A 25,118-nucleotide genomic window follows, 5' to 3' on the forward strand; every position below is an offset into this window, starting at 1 on the left:
CTTATCTTTCCAACGGTTCTTGAATAGCATCAATTTGATATCGAGAACTCAAGATACATTCATTTTATTAAAGACAGCGCATGCAGAAATTCCTATATGAGATTAATACGTGATTTTGTAAATATTACGAATTTCCAATATTTATATTTATTATTTGTAATATAATTTAATATAGGATGATGCATTATCTTTTAGGATTAGATTTATTATTTTATTAGGAATTAAGGCTGAGTTAAAACATTATTTTTAGTTATTATTATTTTATTAGGAATTAGAGTAAGACATGTTTAGTTTGTTATTATTTTATTCATTAGTTATTTATGACCTTTAGAACTCAACCTAATGTGATCTAAATCAGCAACATAAATGTCCTTGCATCTCCAACCTTTCACAATAATCAAAGGGGATTTTCTCTAACTTATTCTCTATTCGTCCAAAGCTTCATCTTGCTTCAAAGTTGGCGCCAAGATGAACACCAAGGAGACCATTCAACCAAGGACATCTCCCCTCATGCAAGCATCATTTACTTTCATTTTAAGACATGTATTTTGCCAAAAAGCCTTGTAACTATGCAGCCAAACCCCTTGCACGCCTATAAATAGGCTTTGACATTCATTTGTAAACTGAACCTTTTTGATAAATTAAATCCTTGTGAGATTATTCTCTCTTCAAGTTCTTTTTAGAACTATATCGATTAAGTAAGCTTAATTATTAAGTTTGTGGCGTCATTCCTTCCCCTTGATACTTCTGGTTCCTAGTTCTTATAACTAGTGGGTCAAAGTCCTTGTTTACCACCCCTTATAAGACTTATAAGAAACGGGTCATTGCTCCTTTATAGCATTGGTTCCTTCTTAGTCTTATAAGATACTATATGTCCATCAGCATCTTCCATTACCATTTCATGCCTATATAATCACCATCTTCCATCACCATTTCACGCCTATATCATCACCATCCCTTAACCATTCCTCTATCATTGAATTATCAATCATCTATCATCAAGAATCACGTGCATCATCACCATTGGTGGTCGAATTCTCTTACTTTTGAAGGATAATTCAACAACACTTCCGCAGCCCATCTTTGATAACATTTCAATTATTTCCATTTCCATTTCCTTTTATTTCTTAATTATCAATTTACTTAATCAAATTCTTCTTCTTTTGTGCATATTACTTTCAATTCAAAGTGTAGCATTTGGTGTCTCTCCTAGATCGGGCAACAACAAGGCTACCAACTTCTCCATTATTGAAGAAGCCTGAATAACCTTACATCAATATCTTATATTACTTAGCTTATATTATGCTTTCTTTTGTAGGTGCCTAGGTGAACACATAATGGGAGCTAACTTAAAGCTAGTATTGGAGTCAAAGAGCTATGGAAACTTGACTAGGATAACTCCGGGATAGCTCAAGATCATTTTGGGACAAAGTTGCCAGCTAAGCCCCAAGCTCATAACTAACTTGAACTGGACTTTTGAACTAGCTAGAGGTCTCATTTCAGCTAGAGAGTTGCACCATCACCACCACCACACAGAGAACTACAAATATGGTCTAGGTCAATTTTTGTGGATTCGTACCTTTTCGTAAAGAGTTGCCATTCCAAGATGTGCATTTTCATAAGGAACTGACAAAAGACTCATCTTCATGTACTTCATCTATAGCCAGCTTGATGTAAGGCTCTTCTGATGCCTTAACAATTGATTGTGGATCTAGGAAGGAAGCAAAATAACCTGCACAAGTGAATGGCTCAAAAAGAGATGGTTAAGGGTGGTAAACGTATGGGTGAATAGGTGGGCTATTTAAATGAGAGATAGAAGCGAAAGATGGTTGATATGGCTATGGTTATGGTGATGAAACAAAAGGGATGGTAGTGAGGATAGTATATTGAATAAGTCTCAAAGAAGAACCAATGCTATAGAGAGCAAAGACCCAGACTTTATATTGCTTCTTCAAGGGGTGGTGTTAAGTACTTTGACCCACTAGTTATATGAACTAGGAACCAGAAGTATCAAGATGAAAGAAAGAGGTTGATGCCACAAGTATAAAATACTTGATAAGTCGATAAAAGTCACCAGGACTAAAGGAAGATAATAATCTCACTTATATTGATCAAAAGGTCTGCTTACAAATGAAATAGGAAAGCCTATTTATAGTTTTTGAAGGGACTTGGCCGAATAGGTACATGTTGGTTCGGCCAGCCCTTGTACCTTCCTAAAATGACATGATTTAAATGCTAAAAGAGATTATGGTTTGGCCCTTGATGGAGGGAAATGATCTTTGGCCGAATAACACTTGTATCCCTTCACTTTGGCGCCAAATGGGAGAGAAGATAATGCTTGGTCGAATGGTTAAATGGCTCTTCATCTTGGTGCCTAAATGAACCACATGCAAGGCACATGCAGGCTGATCATATGCAAAGCACATGGGTGTTCTAGGGAGCCTTGTGGTGTAGCCCTTTGCATGGGATGATGGCTGGTCATGTGTTCCCTTCTTAGACATGCACGTGTCTCCTCCAAGCTAGTTTGAGTGTGGACCTAGCTAGCAAGCATGGGTTGTTTTGTGAACAAGCTTCATAGCCGAATCCTTATGAGCTTCATAACAGTACGTTCAGCTATATTCAGCTACATTGACATCATTTTTGACAACTCAGCTCCAAATAGTTCAACTACCTGAGTTTATCTAGCCTTGAGCTCCTCCAGCTGAATTGAGCTTTCCTTAATGTTCCATGAGCTGCCTTGTCCTTTATGAGCTGTTTGTGAGCTGCATAGGACGTCCAAATCATCCACCAAGCTACCTCAACGTTCGTCACACTCCATTGTACCTATATGTGCAAGGAAATAAGGTAAGTCCACGATATTGAGGTAAGACGAGCTAAATACCTTGCTGCCATGTAAGAATATGGTAATGTGAGCTATGATTGAAGGTCATGAGCTAAATATATCATCTCATAATATGTGTAAGATAATGCATGAAGCTTAAGAGCTAATATGAATGCATATGATCTATTAAAATGAATTATAATGATGTTGCCTTGATGTATATATGATAATCATGCTTAATATGATTATAAGACTATCCTAACATGCTTATAACATTATGTATCAATCATAAAGATATGGGTATATGTTGTATGCATGAATATCATATAACATGGTATTCATAAATGATAAATGGAAACATGTAATAATAATATCCTAAGAAATTATATGTAATCATAGCATATATTTGAATAATATGGAAAACATGATCAAATAAGCATAGGATGGAAATAATAATGTGATAATTTATACTAACATGTGAATGCAAGCTTATGATAGAATAGAATGTATAAATGATATAGTATAAGATAGGGTAATGAAGAACTCCCTTAGAAACAGTTTTGAAGAACATCCATGGTGTGTTCAACTCATGGAGAAAGTTGGAGCTAGTTTGGATCGTACCATCCTCCCCTTCTTTTAGGCGATTTATCCTCAAATCGAAGTAGTTTCTCATTGAAGACCTTCTTGATGTAGGAAGGATTGAATCCTTATGTTTTCCTCCAATAGATGATTCACACGATATGTTCAACCTCTTGGCTTTAAAAGAATGATGCTGCCTTGATGTATATATGATAATCATGCTTAATATGATTATAAGACTATCCTAACATGCTTATAACATTGTGTATTATTCATAAAGATATGGGTATATGTTGTATGCATGAATATCATAAAACATGGTATTCATAAATGATAAATGGAAATATGTAATAATAATATCCTAAGAAATGATATGTAATCATAGCATATATTTGAATAATATGAAAAACATGATCAAATAAGCATAGGATGGAAATAATACTATGATAATTTATACTAACATGTGAATGCATTCTTATGATAGAATAGAATGTATAGTATAAGATAGGGTAATGAATAATTCCCTTAGAAATAGATTTGAAGAACATCTATGGTGTGTTCAAGTCATGGAGAGAGTTGGAGCTAGTTTGGATCGTATCATCCTCCCCTTTTTTTAGGCGATTTATCCTCAAATCAAAGTAGTTTCTCATTGAAGACCTTCTTGATGTAGGAAGGATTGATTCCTTATGTTTTCCTCCAATAGATGATTCACACGATATGTTCAACCTCTTGGCTTCAAATATGGTAACTTCACATCCTTTGATGGGAGGATACAATCTATGGGAATCATCACATGTCCTTTGAACGGGAGAGACATAGCCCTTCACGAACCAACTTGATCCATTTTCTTTATTCTTTGAATCATCACAATGCTTGGAAAGGACCTCTATGTCTTTATTTTCTCCTTTTAATTCACCATAATTGTTGGTGAAAAGGTTTGTCTCTTGGTTGGAGTCATCACATCGCTTGGTGAAGATAAGTGTTCTTTGAATGACTTTTTGGGGCTGATTTAAATCATCATGTCCTTTCACCATTGTACCTCTCCAAATGATTACCTTGAGGGTTGGTATGATTTCTTCACCATAAGGATGAAACAAGTTGTTGCAAAATAAATCAAAGTTACTAAATGAAAAATTATTAACAAGATGAATGGAAATAGTAAACCAGGGTGGATGTTTAATGGGCATTGGTTGCTTGATGATGGAAAACTCCATTGGTTGTTGAAATCTCTTCAATAGTTGTAATGTACTTGGAGCCTCAATGATCACAACTTGTGGCACTTCAAGTGACATATCTTTTTGAACTTCTAGAGACATAATTATTGGAACCTCAAAGGACATGTCTTGTGTATCACGACAAGTCACGCCTATTGATTCTTTAAAAGACATGTTCTTTGAGTCTTCAATTTGAAGTGATATGTCTCTTGGATTGTCCTGCAAAACAAAAGTAATAATTAGAGGAAAAGTGTTGTTAAGGAATCATACTCTCCATTCTCCCTTTCTTTTCCAATGTTTCTCATATCAATCTGATTTTCTACTTGTTCTACTTGATGCTCATGCAAGACTTCTCTTTCAACACTAACAGTTTCATTTACAATTGTTCTTATCTCCTCAAAACGTTCTTCTTCAAGGGTTCTTTTCATGGCTTTCTCTTTCTCCCATTAAGTGGATTACAACAAGAACAAGCAAAAGCAACATCCTACCATTCAATAAAAAGAAAATCAAAAAGAGAAGTGCCAAAAGAAAAAAAATCAGCAAGTTAATCCCAACATCAACAAGGGATTTTAATTGAAGAAAAACTAAAGAAAGGAAACAAAGAAATCAAAATGCAAAGAAGTGCCAAAGGTGACAAGCAACATCATTATTTCAACCGATCCTAAGGAAGTCTTCAAGACCATTGATTGTTCTTCTAGGAAGGTGGTTGAGTATCTTTGCATAGTAAGTGAACCTTTCTTTATTTTTCTTCCTTTTATAAGACCACCCTTCATTATTTAATCTTTCTACCTTTCTATTTTTTTTCCTCTACACTAGCAAAATTTTCAGCCGACGTCCATAGCACTTGAAAGGTCTCGAGTTAGTTCTTTTAAGAACTTTACAAGAGAGGAACGAGTGGAAAAAGTCTAATCGATTGTGCGAGATCAGAAGGGGAATCGAAAAAGCCAATTTATATTCCCGAGTGCAAACACGAGCGTTGAGTGGAGCATCATCATTTTTTTAGAGTGATCGTGTGGATTTGTGAGTGATTATTGGTAAGGTCCTTTCTTCGTATTCAACTATTAATTTTTCACTAACAATTCTCCCATCTTTCGAATGGAATACGGATAACAAAGGAGGAATCCATTTCATACTCATTTTCATGTGAATGATAAAGTATGCCTTGTAGCCATTGATGGTGGTAGTTGTGCAAATCTTGCAAGCATATACATGGTTGAGAAGTTGGGGCTTATAACATTCAAACATCCCAGTCCATATGTTTTGTAAGGATTAAATGAAGATGAAGAGTTAGAAGTCATAGAGCAAGTACGTGTGTCATTTTCAATTAGGGGATATAAAGATGAAGTTTTGTGTGATGTTGTTTTTATGAATTCAAGCCATCTACTTTCTACATGACATGCTCACATCATTCAAGATCCATCAAGCTCAATATAAGGGAGCTCTACCTTACTTTATCTTATATTTACTTATTTATGCACTATATATTATTATGAGCATACATTTGCATATTATACTATACTTGAATTATCATAACATGTGCATTCATTCTATGGTTTGCATCATTGATTGATATTCATACATATAATCTATAGTTATAATAATAATATTCATTCATTATCATATGATGCATGAGTAATTATTATAACATATAGTTCACATCTTTATATGTTTATACTTACCTTATATTATACTTTTTTTGTAGGTGTATAATGAGCCACATGATGGGAGCTAACTTAAAGCTAGCATTGGAGTCCAAGAGCTATGGAAACTTGACTAGGACAACTCCAGGACAACTCAAGAACATTTTGGGACAAAGTTGCCAGCTGACCCCCGAGCTCATAACTAACTTGAGTTGGACTTTTGAGCTAGCTAGAGACCTCATTTCAGCTGGAGAGTTAAACCATCATCACCACCACACAGAGTACATCAAATATGGTCTAGGTCAATTTTTGTGGATTCGTACCTTTTCGCGAATAGTTGTCATTCCAAGAGGTGCATTTTCACAAGGAGTTGTCCTATAACTCATCTTCATGTAATTCATCTATGGCCAGCTCATATTCAGCTCATACACATAGGAAGTAGCTCAAATGATGAAAGGTTACCTTACATACCTAGACACATGTTGGAAGCTAAGTCACGCCTAGTTGTTGCCTATCTTCATTCCACGGACTTCAAGACATTATCCTATGGTTGCAACCTCACCAAAGTATTGCAAGAAGACCCATGTGCATTCAAGTAGGCTATCATATGCATCATTCAAGCATGTGCACCTCATGTGACATTAAATAGGTGCCAAAACACCAAGGGATGCTTCCTATTCGGCCAAAGACTCCTTCCTCTTCATTTTGGCGCCAAATAACATCCAAATGCATTCAAAACATCCTTAGGGCCGAACCAACATCTTACCATTCGGCCAAGAGCATGTATCTTCATTAAAATCATTTATTTTCATTTAAAATCATGTATTTTCAAAGGGGTTTCATCCATAGCCGAACCATCATGTGTCTATTCAGCCTAAACCCTTTGAAAACTATAAATAAGCTATTGCATTTCATTTGTAACTGAAACCTTTCAATAAATTAAATCCTTGTGAGATTATTCTCTCTTCAAGTTCCTTTTAGAACTATATCGATTAAGCAATCTTAATTCTTAAGTTTGTGGTGTCATTCCTTCCCCTCGATACTTTTGGTTCCTAGGTCTTATAACTAGTGGGTCAAAGTCCTTGTTTACCGCCCCTTATAAGACTTATAAGAAACGGGTCTTTGCTCCATTATAGTATTGGTTCCTTCTTAGTCTTATAAGATACTATATGTCCATCACCATCTTCCATTACCATTTCACGCCTATATCATCGCCATCTTCCATCACCATTTCACGCATATATCATCATCATCCCTTAACCATTCCTCTATCATTGAATTATCCATCATCTATCATCAAGAATCACGTGCATCATCACCAATGGTGGCCGAATTCTTTTACTTTTGAAGGACAATCAACAACACTTTCGCAGCCCATCTTTGATAACATTTATATCCATTTCAATTCTTTCCATTTCCATTTCCTTTTTATTCCTTAATTATTAAATTACTTAATCAAATTCTTCTTCTTTTATGCATATTACTTTCAATTCAAAGTGTAAAATTTGGTGTCTCTCCTAGATCGGGTGATGTAAGGAGAATCTACACACTTTGATGAAAAGAGTAGATAGCCTTATTGTGTCCCGATCTAGGATTGACAAGTACTGATGTCCTTGAATTATAAGCTTGGCTACAATAAATATAAGAAAGAAATGATATTAATAATGGTGTTAAGAAATGAATATATATTAAAGGAAATGAAATAGAAAGAAATGAAGGAGATGGCTGCGGAATTAATGGTCTTGATGGATGTTGATGATGGTGTTGTTGATGAAATGGAAATGGTAGTGATTTGTACCTCAAACACGCCAAATATGAAACAATGCTAAGGAGCACAATCCCGATCTTCACAAACTTGCTTGAGGGGTGGTGATAGTGTCTTCAACCCACTAGATATTAATCTAGGAATTTTGGAATCAAGATGGAAATAATGACGCCACAAGTATATGAATTATACTTGCTTAATCGATAAAGTTCACAAAGAACTTTGAAGAGAAATAACTCAAAAGAGTATGTTTTATATAAGAGATGAGATAGGTACAAATGAAGGCAAGCCACTCTTTTTATAGGAAATGAGAGGGCTTGGTCGAATGGTTACAAGTTGTTTCGGCTAGATACATGTCTCTAGGAAAATACATAATGCTTGAGATGAATGAATAAGTCCTTTGGGCTTGTGATGGTTCGACTAATCCTTCATGAAAAGCCTTAATGATTCGGCTAAGGATGGGAAGACATCTCCCTTGGCCGAATGGGCATGCTTGTTCATCTTGGCGCCATTTTCTTCCCTTGGTCGAATGGTGGTGTGTCACTTCATGTTTGGCGCCAAAGGCTCTCATGTGCATGGCATGTGATGTGGCTGAATAGGCATAGATCCTTTAGCTCATATCTCTTGGTGATTTAAGCTTCCAATGCTAGCAATTCCTTCACCAACGTGCTCCTAGATGAAAAGGCATCTTCATGGGCATCATCATTCATGAAAAGTCACAATGCTTGAGAAAGGTGTCCCTTCATGTTTGAGCTGCTTATGGTGTGAATGAGCTAAAGGAGAGCTGGCCATAGATGACTTGTGACATGGTGGACGTTTGGGCAGCTCCTTGTGAAAAGGTACCTCTTGAGGTGGCAATTATTCGTGAAAAGGTACGATTTCACAAATTTTGACTTAGGACATATTTGAAGTGTCCTAAGTGGTGATGATGATGGTGCAACTCCCCAGCTGAAATAAGGTCATCTTGTAGCTCAAATCTTCAGCTCAATCTAGCTATGAGCCACGGCCTCCGGACAAATTTTCACCAATTGTTCCTTGTGCTCTCCTAATCGATCCCATGTAAGTTTCCTTGCTATTACATGCTCCATTTAGCTCTAATGCAGCTCCCAAATGTTGGCCAAATATGCCTACATGCATAACATAAAGAAATAAACTAAGTATATAAGCTTATATAATGTGTATATTATAATATTGTGACTATAGTATATGATAATAACTTGTATCTCATATATAAATGGATAACTTATTATCATAATAACTATAGGTATAATATATATATATATGAAAATAACTATCCTATAACATATGAAATAAGCATCTATAGTTATAAAGATAGAAAGTTTCTTCCCTGGAGAGGTTGGAATAGCCATGGTAAATATGATGTTGAATTGGATCACATCATCCTCCCCTTCTTTTAATCGATTTGTCCTCAAATCGAATGATCGTCTTTTCCTAGTGTCCTTCCATTCAATCTTTACAAAAAAGGTTCATATCCATTGAAAGACTGCTTTGGAAGTTCTTAACCTGAAAAGAAAGAAAACTTTCATTAGAAAAACTGTGATCAAACATAACAAAAGTTAAGAAATATTTCCTGTAAATTGTATGTTCAAAGTTCATGTCTATTGAAGTCATTTTGCTTTGAACGTTTGAGCCCTTTTGCATTCCAAAAATCATGTCCTTTTGTTCTTCAATAGATATTTGCATTGATTCATGAAAGATTATGACTCTTGGAATGGTGATGTTCTCACAAGTCACGTCCCTTGGTTGAAAAATCGCTTCCCTTTGATTTTCATTAGGCATAACTCTTGATTCTTGAAGGATCACGTCCTTTGGATGAAGAATTACCACTCTTTGCTTTTCAAAAATCGTACCTTTTGGCTCTTGAAAGGTCACGTCTTTTAATTTCCCAAATCGATGGATTGTGTCACTTGGATCATCCTGCAAATCAAAGAAAATTCCTGCATTGTCTAAGTTAGAAAAATCTTCATTGACCTTGTGCCTCGCCAGTAAACATCTTTGTAACAAGCACTTAGATGTATAAGCACTTGTTTTTGGAATGTTTTCTTCCTGGATTAACTTCGATTTTTCTTTCCTCATGGCCTCATCACTTTGTTTCATCTTGATTTGCTCAACTTGGACTCATTTAGGCGTCAAGGGTGTTAGGATGATCTTCTTTCCTCCAAGGTTGAATGACTACTGATTGGTAAAACAATCATGAATGGTCCTCCTATCATATGGCCATGGTCTTCCAAGGAGTAAATGGTTAGCATGCATAGGAACAACATCGCACATAACCTCGTCCTTGTACTTACCAATTGAAAAAGGGACTATCACCTGTTTGTTGACATTAAGTTCACCTCGTTCATTAAGCCATTGTAGTTTGTAGGGATTTGGATGTTTCAACGTTTGCAATCCCAATTTCTCCACCATGATGGTACTGGCAACATTAGTACAACTCCCTCCGTCTATAATCATGAAACACACTTTTTCATTCACATGGCAGCGGGTATGAAAGATGTTTTCCCGTTGTGCATCGTCTTCTACTACTTGGGCACTTAGACTTCTCTTGACCACTAGGGCTTCACCTTCCACAGGAGCACCAATTTCAGTTTCTTCCTCCACCTCTGTTGGTGGTGCTTCTTCTTCTTCATGGTCAGATTCAATCTCACCATTTCCAAGTAATAACATGGTGTTTCTATTGGGACATTGTGTGGATATATGTCCCCTCCCAAAACATTTAAAACAACGAATGTCTCTTGTTCGTTCAGGGATCTCTTTTCCTCGATTCTCCTTACCAAGTTGGGATGCATTTGATGATTCGGCTTTTTCCTTGATAGGAGTAGGAGTAGACTTCTTCAAATTGTTAGGACTTCATCTCGAAGGCATGGTAGTGCGAGATATAGATCTCCTTCATAATTGCCTTTCTATTTTTATAGCCATTTGCACCATTTCATCAAGTTTGATATAATGATACAATTCTAGTGTGTTGGCAATCTCAGGATTGAGTCCAACAAGAAATCTAGCCATGGTTGCTTCACGATCCTCCTCAATATTGACTCGGATCATTTCCATTTCCATTTCTTTATAATAATCCTCCACACTCCGTTGGCCTTGTTTCAAATTCTGTAATTTCTGAAACATGTCTCGGTGATAATGAGTAGGAATGAAACATTTACGCATGATACCTTTCATTTCGAGCCATGTTGAAATTGGTCTCTCTCCATTCCTTCTTCGAGTAATAGTAAGTTGATCCCACCATATCAAAGCATAATCAACAAACTCCATGGCTGACATTCTTACTTTCTCAAGTTCGGAATAGTTATGGCAACTAAACACATGTTCCACCTTGCTTTCCCATTCAAGATAGGCTTTTGGATCAGTCTTCCCTTGGAATTGAGGAATTTTTATTTTAATGTTGCTCATATTATCATCAACATTGGCACGCCTAGGTCCTTGTATCAATGCTGGTTCTTCTTCATCATAAAGATTTGGGACATCATATTCTGGAAGAGGTTGTTGCCTCCGATGAGTACTATTATTTCTAATTTGTGGTTGATCTTGTCTTTGGTCTAGTTTCTCATGGAGAGCATCAAATTCTATTCGAAACATTCTCATCATTTCTCCAATCAGTGCTTGTATTTGCAAATTGGGTTGACCTGCATTTCCTTTAGGACTTTGAGACATGGTTAGTAAATAAAACAAAAAAATAAACCTTACCAGCACACTCACAAAATCTCATAATTTTACTCTAAAGAAAAGATAAGATCACTCCACTCAACACTCGTGTTTACTCTCGGGAATATATATTTAGCTTTTAGCAATTCCCCTTCTGATCTCACTCTCTCAATAGCCTTTTTCCACTCAATTTCTCTTGCTAAGTCCTTTGAGGAACTTACTCAAGATTATAACAAGTTAATTCCTTCCTTGTGTGCGTCGGCTGCAAATAGGTTAGGGTAGAAAGAATAGAAGAAATGGAAAGGTAGAAGAAAGGTTTTAAGGTATTAAAAAAGAAAAAGAAATGGTTGAAGACTAGAAAAATGAAAGGATAGAAAATGAAGAGGTGACTTACAATTCAAGAAACAACACTTACTGCAACCTTTCTCAAGAAACAATAAGGTTACCTTCTCTTAGTGTAGATGGCCTCTTTGATGTACTTGTAATGGTAGAGAACTTTCCTTGGCTTGCTTTCTTTTTGAATTTTTCTTTTTCTTTTCTTCTCTTCTTTTCTGATTTTTCTCTTCTTTTGTCTTTTTCTTTCTTTTTGCACTCCAATTCTGATGAAGGAGTCTTTTCTTCTATTTTTCTTTTGCATTGCACGCCAATGACACTTTTGTTGTCAATCCAACTATGCTTTGATTATCGCTTGATGTAAGGCGAATCTACACACTTTGATGAAAAGAGTAAATAGCCTTATTGTGTCCCGATCTAGGATTGACAAGTACTAATGTCCTTGAATTATAAGATTGGCTGCAATAAATATAAGAAATAAATGATATTATTAATGGTCTTAAGAAATGAATATATATTAAAGGAAATGAAATAGAAAGAAATGAAGGAGATGGCTGCGGAATTGATGGTCTTGATGGATGTTGATGATGGTGTTGTTGATGAAATGGAAATGGTAGTGATTTGTATCTCAAACACGCCAAAGATGAAACAATGTTAAGGAGCACAACCTCGATCTTCACAAACTTACTTGAGGGGTGGTGATAGTGTCTTCAACCCACTAGATATCAATCTAGGAATTTTGGAATCAAGATGGAAAGAATGACACCACAAGTATATGAATTATACTTGCTTAATCGATAAAGTTCACAAAGAACTTTGAAGAGAAATAACTCACAAGAGTATGTTTTATATAAGAGATGAGATAGGTATAAATGAAGGCAAGCCACTCTATTTATAGGAAATGAGAGGGCTTGGCCGAATGGTTACAAGTTGTTTCGGCTAGATACATGTCTCTAGGAAAATACATAATGCTTAAGATGAATGAATAAGTCCTTTGGGCTTGTTATGGTTCGGCTAATCCTTCATGAAAAGCCTTAATGATTCGGCTAAGGAAGGGAAGACATCTCCCTTGGCCGAATGGGCATGCTTGTTCATCTTGGCACCATTTTCTTCCCTTGGCCGAATGGTGGTGTGTCACTTCATGTTTGGCGCCAAAGGCTCTCATGTGCATGGCATGTGATGTGGCTGAATAGGCATAGATCCTTTAGCTCATATCTCTTGGTGATTTAAGCTTCCAATGCTAGCAATTCCTTTACCAACGTGCTCCTAGATGAAAAGGCAACTTCATGGGCAGCATCATTCATGAAAAGTCACAATGTTTGAGAAAGGTGTCCCTTCATGTTTGAGCTACTTATGGTGTGAATGAGCTAAAGGTGAGCTGGCCATAGATGACTTGTGACATGGTGGACGTTTGGACAACTTCTTGTGAAAAGGTACCTCTTGAGGTGGCAATTATTCGTGAAAAGGTACGATTTCACAAATTTTGACTTAGGACATATTTGAAGTGTCCTAAGTGGTGATGATGATGGTGCAACTCACCAGCTGAAATAAGGTCATCTTGTAGCTCAAATCTTCTGCTCAATCTAGCTATGAGCTCACGGCCTCCAGATAACTTTTCACCAATTGTTCCTTGTGCTCTCCTAATCGATCCCATGTAAGTTTCCTTGCTGTTACATGCTCCATTTAGCTCTAATGCAGCTCCCAAGTGTTGGTCAAATGTGCCTACATGCATAACATAAAGAAATAAACTAAGTATATAAGCTTATATAATGTGTATATTATAATATTGTGACTATAGTATATGATAATAACTTGTATCTCATATATAAATGGATAACTTATTATCATAATAACTATAGGTATAATATATATATATATGAAAATAACTATCTTATAACATATGAAATAAGCATCTATAGGTACAAATATAGAAAGTTTCTTCCCTGGAGAGGTTGGAATAGCCATGGTAAATATAATGTTGAATTGGATCACATCATCGGGAAACAACAAGTGATATAGTCACGTCTACACCAGATCCGGAGGTCATGCCACACGGTCCCATTACTAGGTCAAGGGCCAAACAATTCAGGGAAGTTCTCTTAACTAAGTGTCTTGAAGCTTTTGATTCATTTGATAACTTAACACTCTCTAATGTTATGTTATATAATGTTTTAATAGCTAAAGAGTAACTTAGTATGAATTCATATTACACATTGTTATTTTAATATGTTAAGCATGTTAGGATAGTTTTATTATCATATTAAGCATGATTATTATACATCAAGGCAGCATACTTATAATGCATTTCATTAGTTTATTTGCATTCATGTTATCTCTTAGGCTTTATACATTATCTTACACATATTAGGAGAAGATGTACTTAGCTCATGACCATCATACTTAGCTCCCATTACCATAAACAAACATGGCAGCAAGGTATTTAGCTCGTTTTAGCTCAATATCATGAACTTACCTTGTTTCCTTGCACATATAGGTACAATGGAGTGTGATGCACGTTGAGGTAGCTTGGTGAATGATTTGGACGTCATATATAGCTCACAAACAGCTCACAAAGTACAAGACAGCTCATGGAATGCTAAGGGAAGCTCGATTCAGCTGGAGAAGCTTCAGGCTAGCTAAACTTAGCTAGTTGGACTATTTGAAGCTGAGTTGCTAAAAGTGATGACAAATGTAGCTGAATGTAGCTGAACATGCTATTATGGAGCTCAAAAGGACTCGGCTAGGAAGATCATTCACAAACAGCCCCATGCTTGCTAGCTAGCTCAACACTCAAGCTAGCTTGGAGGAGACACATGGACGCCTAAGAAGAAGCACATGACTAGCCATCATCCAATGCACATGGGTGCACCACAAGGCTTCCTAGAACACCCATGTGCCGTGCATATGACCAGCCCCCATGTGCCTTGCATGTGAACTCATTTAGGCGCCAAGATGAAGAGCCCTCTCCCTATTCGGCCAAGCATCATTTCCCATCCAAATTGGCGCCAACTTGAGGAGACACAAGAACTATTCAGCCAAGGATCATTTCCCTCCATCTAGGGCCGAACCATCCTCTCTTTTAGCATTTAAATTATGTCTTTATAGGGAGATACATAGGCTGGCCGAATCATCTTTTATTTATTCGGCCATGTCTCTCCATTTCCTATAAATAGGAAAACATTCCATCATTTGTAAAAAAACACCTTTTATTCAATTAAAGTGAGATTATTCTCTTCTTAAGTCCTGGTGACTTTTTATCGACTTATCAAGTATTTTATACTTGTGGCGTCAACCCCTTCCTTTCATCTTGATACTTCTGGTTCATAGTTCATATAACTAGTGGGTCAAAGTACTTAACACTATCCCTCGAAGAAACAATATAAAGATTGGGTCTCTGCTCTATATAGCATTGGTTCTTCTTTGAGATTTCTTCAAGATACTATCCTCACAACCATTCTTTTATTTCATCACCATAACCATAGCCTTATCAACTATCTTCCGCTTCCATTACTCATTATTTAAATAGCCTACCAATTCACCCATACGTCTACCACCCTTAACCATTCTATTTTTGAGCCATTCACTTTGCAGGTTGTTTTGCTTCCTTCCTAGATCCACAATCATTTAAAAAGGTACAAGTACCTTACATCAAGCGGTAATCAGAGCTTTGGTGGAAGAAGCAACGTGCAATAACAACAAAAAGAAAAATACAAAAAGAAGTGCAAAAGTGAAGTGCAAAGTCAAAGAAAAAAAATCGGCAAAGAAAATTGAAGGACTCAAAAGTCAAAGCACTCAAAAAGAAGAAAAAAAAAGCAAAGAAAAGAAAGAAAAGTTGGAAGCACTCATCAACAATTCTCATCACCAAGCATTTTCAAGTAAGCCTTTAAAATTGATTGTGGTGATAGAAGGTTGTGAAGTGACTTGTGTAAGTAACCCTTTCATTCTCTTCTTTCTAATTTCTAAGCCACCTTTTCAATTATATTTGCTTTCCATTCCTACTAACCATTTGCAGCTAACGCCAAACAAGTGAAATTACTCGATATAGTCTTGAGTAAAAGTTCATTAGAACTTGAGACAAGAGAATTGAGGGAAAAAGGCTGGAGCGTGTGTGAGATCAGAAGAGGACAAGTAAAAGCCATTAAAGTCCTAGAGTGGGAACAAGAGCGGATTGAGTGAAATCAAGTTTTCTTGGAGTGACTCGTGAGGCTTTGTGAGAGTATACTCTGGTAAGGTCCTACACACATTTCAATTTTTCCTTATTTGCTAACATGTCTTTTCCATCCAACATTTTTGTAGTCAAAAGGACTTTGAACATTCAAAGTCAAGATGATGAACAAAGAGAAAACATCTTCCATACTAAATGTCACATGGGAGATAAAATTTGTGTCGTGATCATTGATGGAGGAAGTTGTACCAATGTAGCAAGTACTCACATGGTGGAAAAGTTGGGTCTCAAGACTTCCAAACATCCTCATCCTTACAAACTCCAATGGCTCAACGATGTGGGAGAAGCCAAGGTAACCAAGCAAGTGATTGTACCTTTCTCAATTGGAAGATACAATGATGAGTCCTTTGTGACGTGGTGCCCATGAGTGCAAGTCACCTTATACTAGGACGTCCTTGGCAATATGATAAGAAAGCCACCCATGACGGATTCTCTAACAAGTACTCATTCCAACATCAGGGAAAGAAAATCATATTGGCACCTTTGTTACCAAGCCAAGTTCAGGAATGTCAAGTGACCCTCAAATCACACATAGAAGAATGGGAGAAAGGAAAGAAGGCAAAAGAAATCCATACTCCAAAGATGAATATCTATGCCAGCAGAGGAGATATTCGGAAACATTTATCAACTAAGAAATCTCTACTTATACTTATGTATAAGGAAAGTTTTCTTCTTACTAACCCTCCTAAAGGTTTGCCTTCTTCTATTTCTAATCTTTTGCAGGAATTTGAGGATATGTTTCCTGAGGAAATTCCCGATGGATTGCCACCGATTAGAGGAATTGAACATCAAATTGATTTCATTCCTGGAGCCACCATTCCTAATAGACCAGCATATAGGAGTAATCCTGAAGAAACAAAGGAATTGCAAAGACAAGTAAAAGAACTCCTAAACAAAGGTTACATTCGAGAAAGCTTAAGTCTATGTGCTGTCCCCGTTTTGTTGGTACCAAAGAAAGATGGAACTTGGAGAATGTGCGTGGATTGTAGAGCAGTGAATCAAATCACTATCAAATATAGGCACCCTATACCTCGGTTGGATGATATGCTTGATGAACTTAGCGGGGCCAATATCTTCTCCAAAATTGATTTGAAAAGTGGCTACCACCAGATAAGAATGAAGGAAGGTGATGAGTGGAAAACTGCGTTCAAGACCAAACAAGGTTTTTATGAATGGTTAGTCATGCCTTTTGGCTTGACTAATGCCCCTAGTACCTTTATGCGTTTAATGAATCATGTCCTTCGGCCTTATATTGGTAAGTTTTGTGTTGTTTACTTTGATGATATTTTGATATACAGTAAGTCATTGAAAGATCATGTTGAACACTTACGATCTATTCTTAGCACTTTGAGAAAAGAGCATTTATATGCTAATTTCAAAAAGTGTGATTTTTATACTAATCAAGTTACTTTCTTAGGCTTTATTGTAAGTTCACAGGGATTATCAGTGGATCCAGAGAAGATTAAGGCAATACAAGAATGGCCAAAACCGGTTAATGTCAGTCAAGTTCGAAGTTTCCATGGATTAGCCAGTTTTTACAGAAGGTTTGTACCAAACTTTAGTTCCATTGCTGCACCCTTAACAGGGATTATTAAGAAGAATTCAAACTTCTCTTGGGGCAATGAACAAGACAAATCTTTCAACGAACTCAAAGATTGTTTGACAAAGGCCCCATTACTAGTCTTGCCAAACTTTGAGAAAACATTTGAAGTTGAATGTGATGCTTCCGGAATTGGAATTGGTGCTGTTCTAAGTCAAGAAGGAAAACCCATTGCCTATTTTAGTGAAAAACTAAATGGTGAAACTCTGAACTATCCAACATATGACAAAGAGATGTATGCACTCATTCGAGCATTGGAAACTTGGCAGCACTATTTATTGCCAAAGGAATTCGTGATACACACTGACCATGAAGTATTAAAGCATATCAAAGGACAACACAAACTCAACAAGAGACATGCCAAATGGGTTGAATTTCTTGAGTCTTTTCCCTATGTCATCCACTATAAGAGAGGAAAGGATAATGTCGTGGCAGATGCTCTTTCACGCAGGTATGTCTTACTTAACACTTTGGATCCCAAACTTCTTGGTTTTTCATTCATTAAGGAACATTATGCTACTGATTTGGACTTTGGAGAAAGGTATAAGTCATGTGAAACAGGTGCTCATGATAAGTATTATCAGCATGATGGATATCTTTTCAAAGAAGGACGATTATGTATTCCACAAGGTTCCATAAGAGAAGTGTTAACCAAAGAAGCACATGAAGGAGGACTCATGGGACACTTTGGAGTTGAAAAGACTCTTAGCATTCTGAAAGAACACCTCTTTTGGCCAAAGATTAAAAGGTATGTTGAAAAGGTATGTGAAAGGTGTTTAGTATGTAAAAGGGCAAAATCAAGAGTCATGCCTCATGGATTATACATGCCTTTGCCAATACCAACCACGCCATGGATAGATATTTCAATGGACTTTGTTTTAGGTTTACCAAAAACAAAGAGTGGAAAGGATTCAATATTTGTGGTGGTTGATCGTTTCTCCAAAATGGCTCACTTTATACCATGTCACAAGACTGATGATGCTATTTTTGTTGCCAACTTATTCTTCCGAGAAGTGGTAAGGTTACATGGACTTCCTCGAACCATTGTGTCAGATAGAGACGTTAAGTTCCTAAGTCATTTTTGGAGGACTTTGTGGAGTAAAATAGGCACAAAACTACTATTCTCTACTACATATCATCCTCAAACGGATGGTCAAACTGAAGTAGTTAATAGAGTTTTATCAACGCTACTACGATCCATCATCAAGGAAAATATTAAGACATGGGAAGAATGCCTACCACACGTGGAATTTGCATACAACCAAACCATTCACTCGGCAACTAAACATTCTCCATTTGAGGTAGTGTATGGTTTCAATCCTTTAACTCCTTTGGACTTACTTCCTTTACCTTATGATCAGATAGTGAACAAAGATGGAAAGAACAAAGCAGAATTTGTTAAAAGACTCCATCAACAAGTCAAGGACAATATTGAGAGAAGAACAAGACAATATGAACAACAAGCAAACAAAGGAAGGAAGAAGGTAACTTTTGACGTAGGAGATTGGGTTTGGGTACACTTTAGGAAGGAAAGATTCCCAAACCAAAGGAAGTCCAAACTATTACCCCGAGGAGATGGTCCATTTCAGATTAAAGAAAAGATCAACGACAATGCCTATAAAATTGAATTGCCCAGTGAGTTTGGTGGCGTCAGTGCTTCATTCAACATCACTGACTTATCTCCCTTTGAGGATGGACACGATTTGGGGACAAATTGCTTAAAAGAAGGGGGGGATGATATAGTCACGTCTACACCAGATCCGGAGGTCATGCCACACGGTCCCATTACTAGGTCAAGGGCCAAACAATTCAGGGAAGTTCTCTTAACTAAGTGTCTTGAAGCTTTTGATTCATTTGATAACTTAACAGTCTCTAATGTTATGTTATATAATGTTTTAATAGCTAAAGAGTAACTTAGTATGAATTCATATTACACATTGTTATTTTAATATGTTAAGCATGTTAGGATAGTTTTATTATCATATTAAGCATGATTATTATACATCAAGGCAGCATACTTATAATGCATTTCATTAGTTTATTTGCATTCATGTTATCTCTTAGGCTTTATACATTATCTTACACATATTAGGAGATGATGTACTTAGCTCATGACCATCATACTTAGCTCCCATTACCATAAACAAACATGGCAGCAAAGTATTTAGCTCGTTTTAGCTCAATATCATGAACTTACCTTGTTTCCTTGCACATATAGGTACAATGGAGTGTGATGCACGTTGAGGTAGCTTGGTGAATGATTTGGACGTCATATATAGCTCACAAACAGCTCACAAAGTACAAGACAACTCATGGAATGCTAAGGGAAGCTCGATTCAGCTGGAGAAGCTTCAGGCTAGCTAAACTTAGCTAGTTGGACTATTTGAAGCTGAGTTGCTAAAAGTGATGACAAATGTAGCTGAATGTAGCTGAACATGCTATTATGGAGCTCAAAAGGACTCAGCTAGGAAGATCATTCACAAACAGCCCCATGCTTGCTAGCTAGCTCAACACTCAAGCTAGCTTGGAGGAGACACATGCACACCTAAGAAAAAGCACATGACCAGCCATCATCCAATGCACATGGGTGCACCACAAGGCTTCCTAGAACACCCATGTGCCGTGCATATGACCAGCCCCCATGTGCCTTGCATGTGAACTCATTTAGGCGCCAAGATAAAGAGCCCTCTCCCTACTCGGCCAAGCATCATTTCCCATCCAAATTGGCGCCAACTTGAGGAGACACAAGAACTATTCGGCCAAGGATCATTTCCCTCCATCTAGGGCCGAACCATCCTCTCTTTTAGCATTTAAATTATGTCTTTATAGGGAGATACATAGGCTGGCCGAATCATCTTGTATTTATTCGGCCATGTCTCTCCATTTCCTATAAATAGGAAAATATTCCATCATTTGTAAAAAAACACCTTTTATTCAATTAAAGTGAGATTATTCTCTTCTTAAGTCCTGGTGACTTTTTATCGACTTATCAAGTATTTTATACTTGTGGCGTCAACCCCTTCCTTTCATCTTGATACTTCTGGTTCCTAGTTCATATAACTAGTGGGTCAAAGTACTTAACACCATCCCTTGAAGAAACAATATAAAGATTGGGTCTCTGCTCTATATAGCATTGGTTCTTCTTCGAGATTTCTTCAAGATACTATCCTCACAACCATTCTTTTATTTCATCACCATAACCATAGCCTTATCAACTATCTTCCGCTTCCATTACTCATTATTTAAATAGCCTACCAATTCACCCATACGTCTACCACCCTTAACCATTCTATTTTTGAGCCATTCACTTTGCAGGTTGTTTTGCTTCCTTCCTAGATCCACAATCATTTAAAAAGGTACAAGTACCTTACATCAACAAGGCTACCAACTTCTCCATTATTGAAGAAGCATGAATAGCCTTACATCACAACCTACATAAGTGAATGGCTCAAATAGATGGTTTGGTGGTAGATGTAAAGGTGAAAAGGTGATGTAAGGTGATTTACACGATTTGGGAGAAGAGAGTAGATAGCCTTATTGTGTCCCGATCTAATATTGACAATTACTGATGTCCTTGAATTATAAGCTTGATTGCAACATAGATAAGAAAATGAAAATGATTAATAAAGGAAGATTAATGAAATGATAAAGATAAGGAATGAAATGAAATAAATAAAGAATAGAGATGGATGCGGAATTGATGGTCTTAATGGATGAAGATGATGGTGTTGATGATGAAATAGAGATGGTGTTGTTGTTGTATCTCAAACGCACCAAAGAAGAAATAATGCTAATGATGTGATTCGATTCAGCGTCAAAAATGGACTTGCATCTCCAACCTTTCACAATAATCAAAGGGGGATTTTCTTCAACTTAATCTTTCTTTATACCATAGTTATGAAAATAGCTTACATACAATATATTTATAGTTATGATGATGATATTATGAATGTATGAAATTATTGTTATGAACCACATATTTATATATTTATATTTTATATTACTTAGCTTATAAAAGCTTTCTTTTGTAGGTACATGTTCGGCCACATGATAGGAGCTGATTTAAAGCTAGCATGGGAGTCAATGAGCAAGGAAAACTTCCATAAGATGACTCGTGAGATCATGAAGAACAAATGATGAAAAGTTGCCAGCTGACCTCCGAGCTCATAGCTCACTTGAGCTGGACTTTTGAGCTAACTAGAGACTTCTTTTCAGCTGAAGAGTTGCACCATCATCTTCACCACATGGATCACTACAAATATGGTATTGGTCGAATTTTGTGAATTCGTACCTTTTCACGAAGAGTTTCCAATCTGAGAAGTGCCCTTTCACAAGGAGCTGTCCTAAGACTCATTGACATGTATTGCATCTATGGCCAGCTCATCTTTAGATCAAACACATGGGAAGTTGCTCAAATGATGAAAGGTTGTCTTCCACAAATGTGACCTTTCATAAATAGTTGCTACCCCATTGATGCCATGTCACCTAGATGCAAGTTTGATGCCAAGTCATGCCTAAGTTGCTGCTCAAATTCACGCCAAGAAGAAGCCACACCATAAGCCCCTATGCCACCCATGTGAGTGCCTCATGAACAGCCCACACATGTGCCATCCATGTGGATGAAATGGGTGCCAAAATGAAGAGACTTCTTACCATTCGGCCAAAGCATCATCTTGTTTAAAATTGGCACCAAGATGAAGAGACAAGAGAACCGTTCGGCCAAAGACATCTCCCCTCATCCAAGCATCATTTATTTTCGTTTTAAGACATGTACTTTGCCGAAAAGGCATATATCTATTCGGCCAAGCCTTTACAAATCTATAAATAGGCTTTGGCATTCATTTGTAAAAGAAACCCTTTGATAATTAAAATCCTTTTGTGAGATTATTCTCTCTTCAAGTTATTTTTTAGAACTATATCGATTAAGCAAGCTTTTCTAAAGCTTGTGGCGTCATTCCTTCACCTTGATACTTCTGGTTCCTAGTTTTTATAACTAGCGGGTCAAAGTCCCTACTACCATCCCTTATAAAACTTATAAGAAACGGGTCTTTGCTCTTTATAGCATTGGTTCCTTCTTAGTTTTATAAGATACAATCTTCCATCACCATTATCACGCCTATATCACCACCATAGTCCATCACCATTATCACGCCTATATTATCACCATATTCCATCACCATATCACGCCTATATTATCACCAACTTTTAAATTTCCATTTCTTCATCTTTGAAATATCCTTTATCCTCAACAAGGCATTCATCCATCACCACCATTGGAGGCCGAATCCATCATCACTTGAAGGATCATTCTACAACACTTCCGTAACCCTTCTTTAATAACTATTCTATCCATTTCAATTCTTTCCATTTCCTTTCTTAATTACTCATTTACTTAACCAATCATTCTTCTTTGTGCAGATTACTTTTCAATTCAAGGTGTAGCATTTGGTGTCTCTCCTAGATCAGGAAATAACAAGGTTGCCATCTTCTCCATTATTGAAGAAGCCTCGTTAGCCTTACATCAAGCGGTAATCAGAGCTTTGGTGGATTGACATTCAAAGTGCAAAAAAAAAAGCAACGAGAAAGAAGAAAAGAAAAAGAAAAAGAAAAGACTCCTACAACAAAATTGGAGTGCAAAAGAAAGAAAAGAAGAAGAAAATCAAAAACAAAGAAAAAGTGAAGAAAGTTGCAAATACACTCAAAGAGAAGCATATTACAATCTGCCCCAACAACAAACTTGACGGTGGTATCCTTGTTGTTTCTTGTGAAGGAAGATAGTAAGTGTTGCAACTTGAGTTGTAAGTTATCTTCATTTTTTTATCATTTCATTTCTTTATTCTTTCATATTTTCTTATTTCATTACCATATCTTTTTCTAAACCTTTTTCTATACTACCCTTATCATAACCATTTTCTATTCCTAACCATTCTAAACCGAAGCACAAACTAAAGAAACTTGCTCAATCTTGAGTTAGTTCTTAAAAAGGACCCACAAGAGAGAATCGAGCGGTAAAAGGCAAACGAGAGGGTGAGATTAGAAGGGGGATCAGAAAAAAAGCCAAGAACATATCCCCGAGTGCAAACACGAGTGTGAGTGGAGTGCAATCTGAAATTTTCTTTGGAGTGATCAAGTGAGGTTTTGTGAGTGTGCTGGTAAGGTTTTCAATTCATTTTATTTGCACTAACCATGTCTCAAAGCCCCAGAGAAAATACAGGAACACCAAACTTACAAATGCAGGCACTCATTGGCGAAATGATGAGAATGTTTCGTGAAGAGTTCAATACTCTTCATGAAAAGATAGATCATCACCAGGATCTACCCCCAGACCGTAATAATAGAGTTCCTAGAAGACAACAACCACCACCCCCTCCAGAAGAAGAAGTTTAAGAAAATTTTGACGAGTGAGAACAAGTAGCATTCCAAGTCCCTAGACGTGCCATTGTTGATGATAATCTGAGTAATATCAAGATCAAAATTCCTCAATTTCAAGGTATTATGCAGAAATGATTCATTCCTATTCACTATTCCGAAATTAAGAAAGTGAGATTGGCAGCCATGGAGTTCATAGACTATGCTTTAATATGGTGGGATCAACTTACTTTGAACCGAAGGAGGAAGGGAGAACGACCGATCTCAACTTGGCTTGAAATGAAAGGTATTATGCGAAAACGATTCATTCCTATTCACTATCATCGTGACTTGTTTCAAAAGTTACAGAATCTGAAACAAGGCCATAGGAGTGTGGAGGACTATTATAAAGAGATGGAAGTCGCAATGATCCGAGTCAACAATGAGGAGGATCGTGAAGCAACTATGGCGAGATTCCTTGCCGGACTTAATCCCGAAATTGCCAATACTTTGGAATTGTATCATTATATCGAAATGGATGAGATGGTGCAAATGGCAATGAAAATTGAAAGGCAACTAAAGAGGAGACACACATCCCGCAATATTGCACCTACATCATCCAAATGGAGTCCAAACAACATCAAGAAACCAACTCCTCCTCCTGTCAAAGAACAAGCCGAATCTTCAAAGAATCAACAAGCAAACAAAGACTTCAACTGAGGAAAGCAAACTATTGAACGTTCAAGAGACATTAGATGCTTTAAATGTCTTGGGTGGGGCCACGTATCTACACAATGCCCTAACTGGAACACTATGCTTTTACTTGGAAATGGCAAAATAGAATCTGAATCAGAGGAAGAACAAGAGGCACCTATTGAAGTCAATGAAGAAATCACTCTTGCAGATCCCGTTGAACAA

The sequence above is a fragment of the Hibiscus syriacus genome, unplaced genomic scaffold (genome assembly GCF_006381635.1).
Source record: "Hibiscus syriacus cultivar Baekdansim isolate YM2019G1 unplaced genomic scaffold, ASM638163v2 tig00017446_pilon, whole genome shotgun sequence".
NCBI lineage: Eukaryota > Viridiplantae > Streptophyta > Magnoliopsida > Malvales > Malvaceae > Hibiscus > Hibiscus syriacus.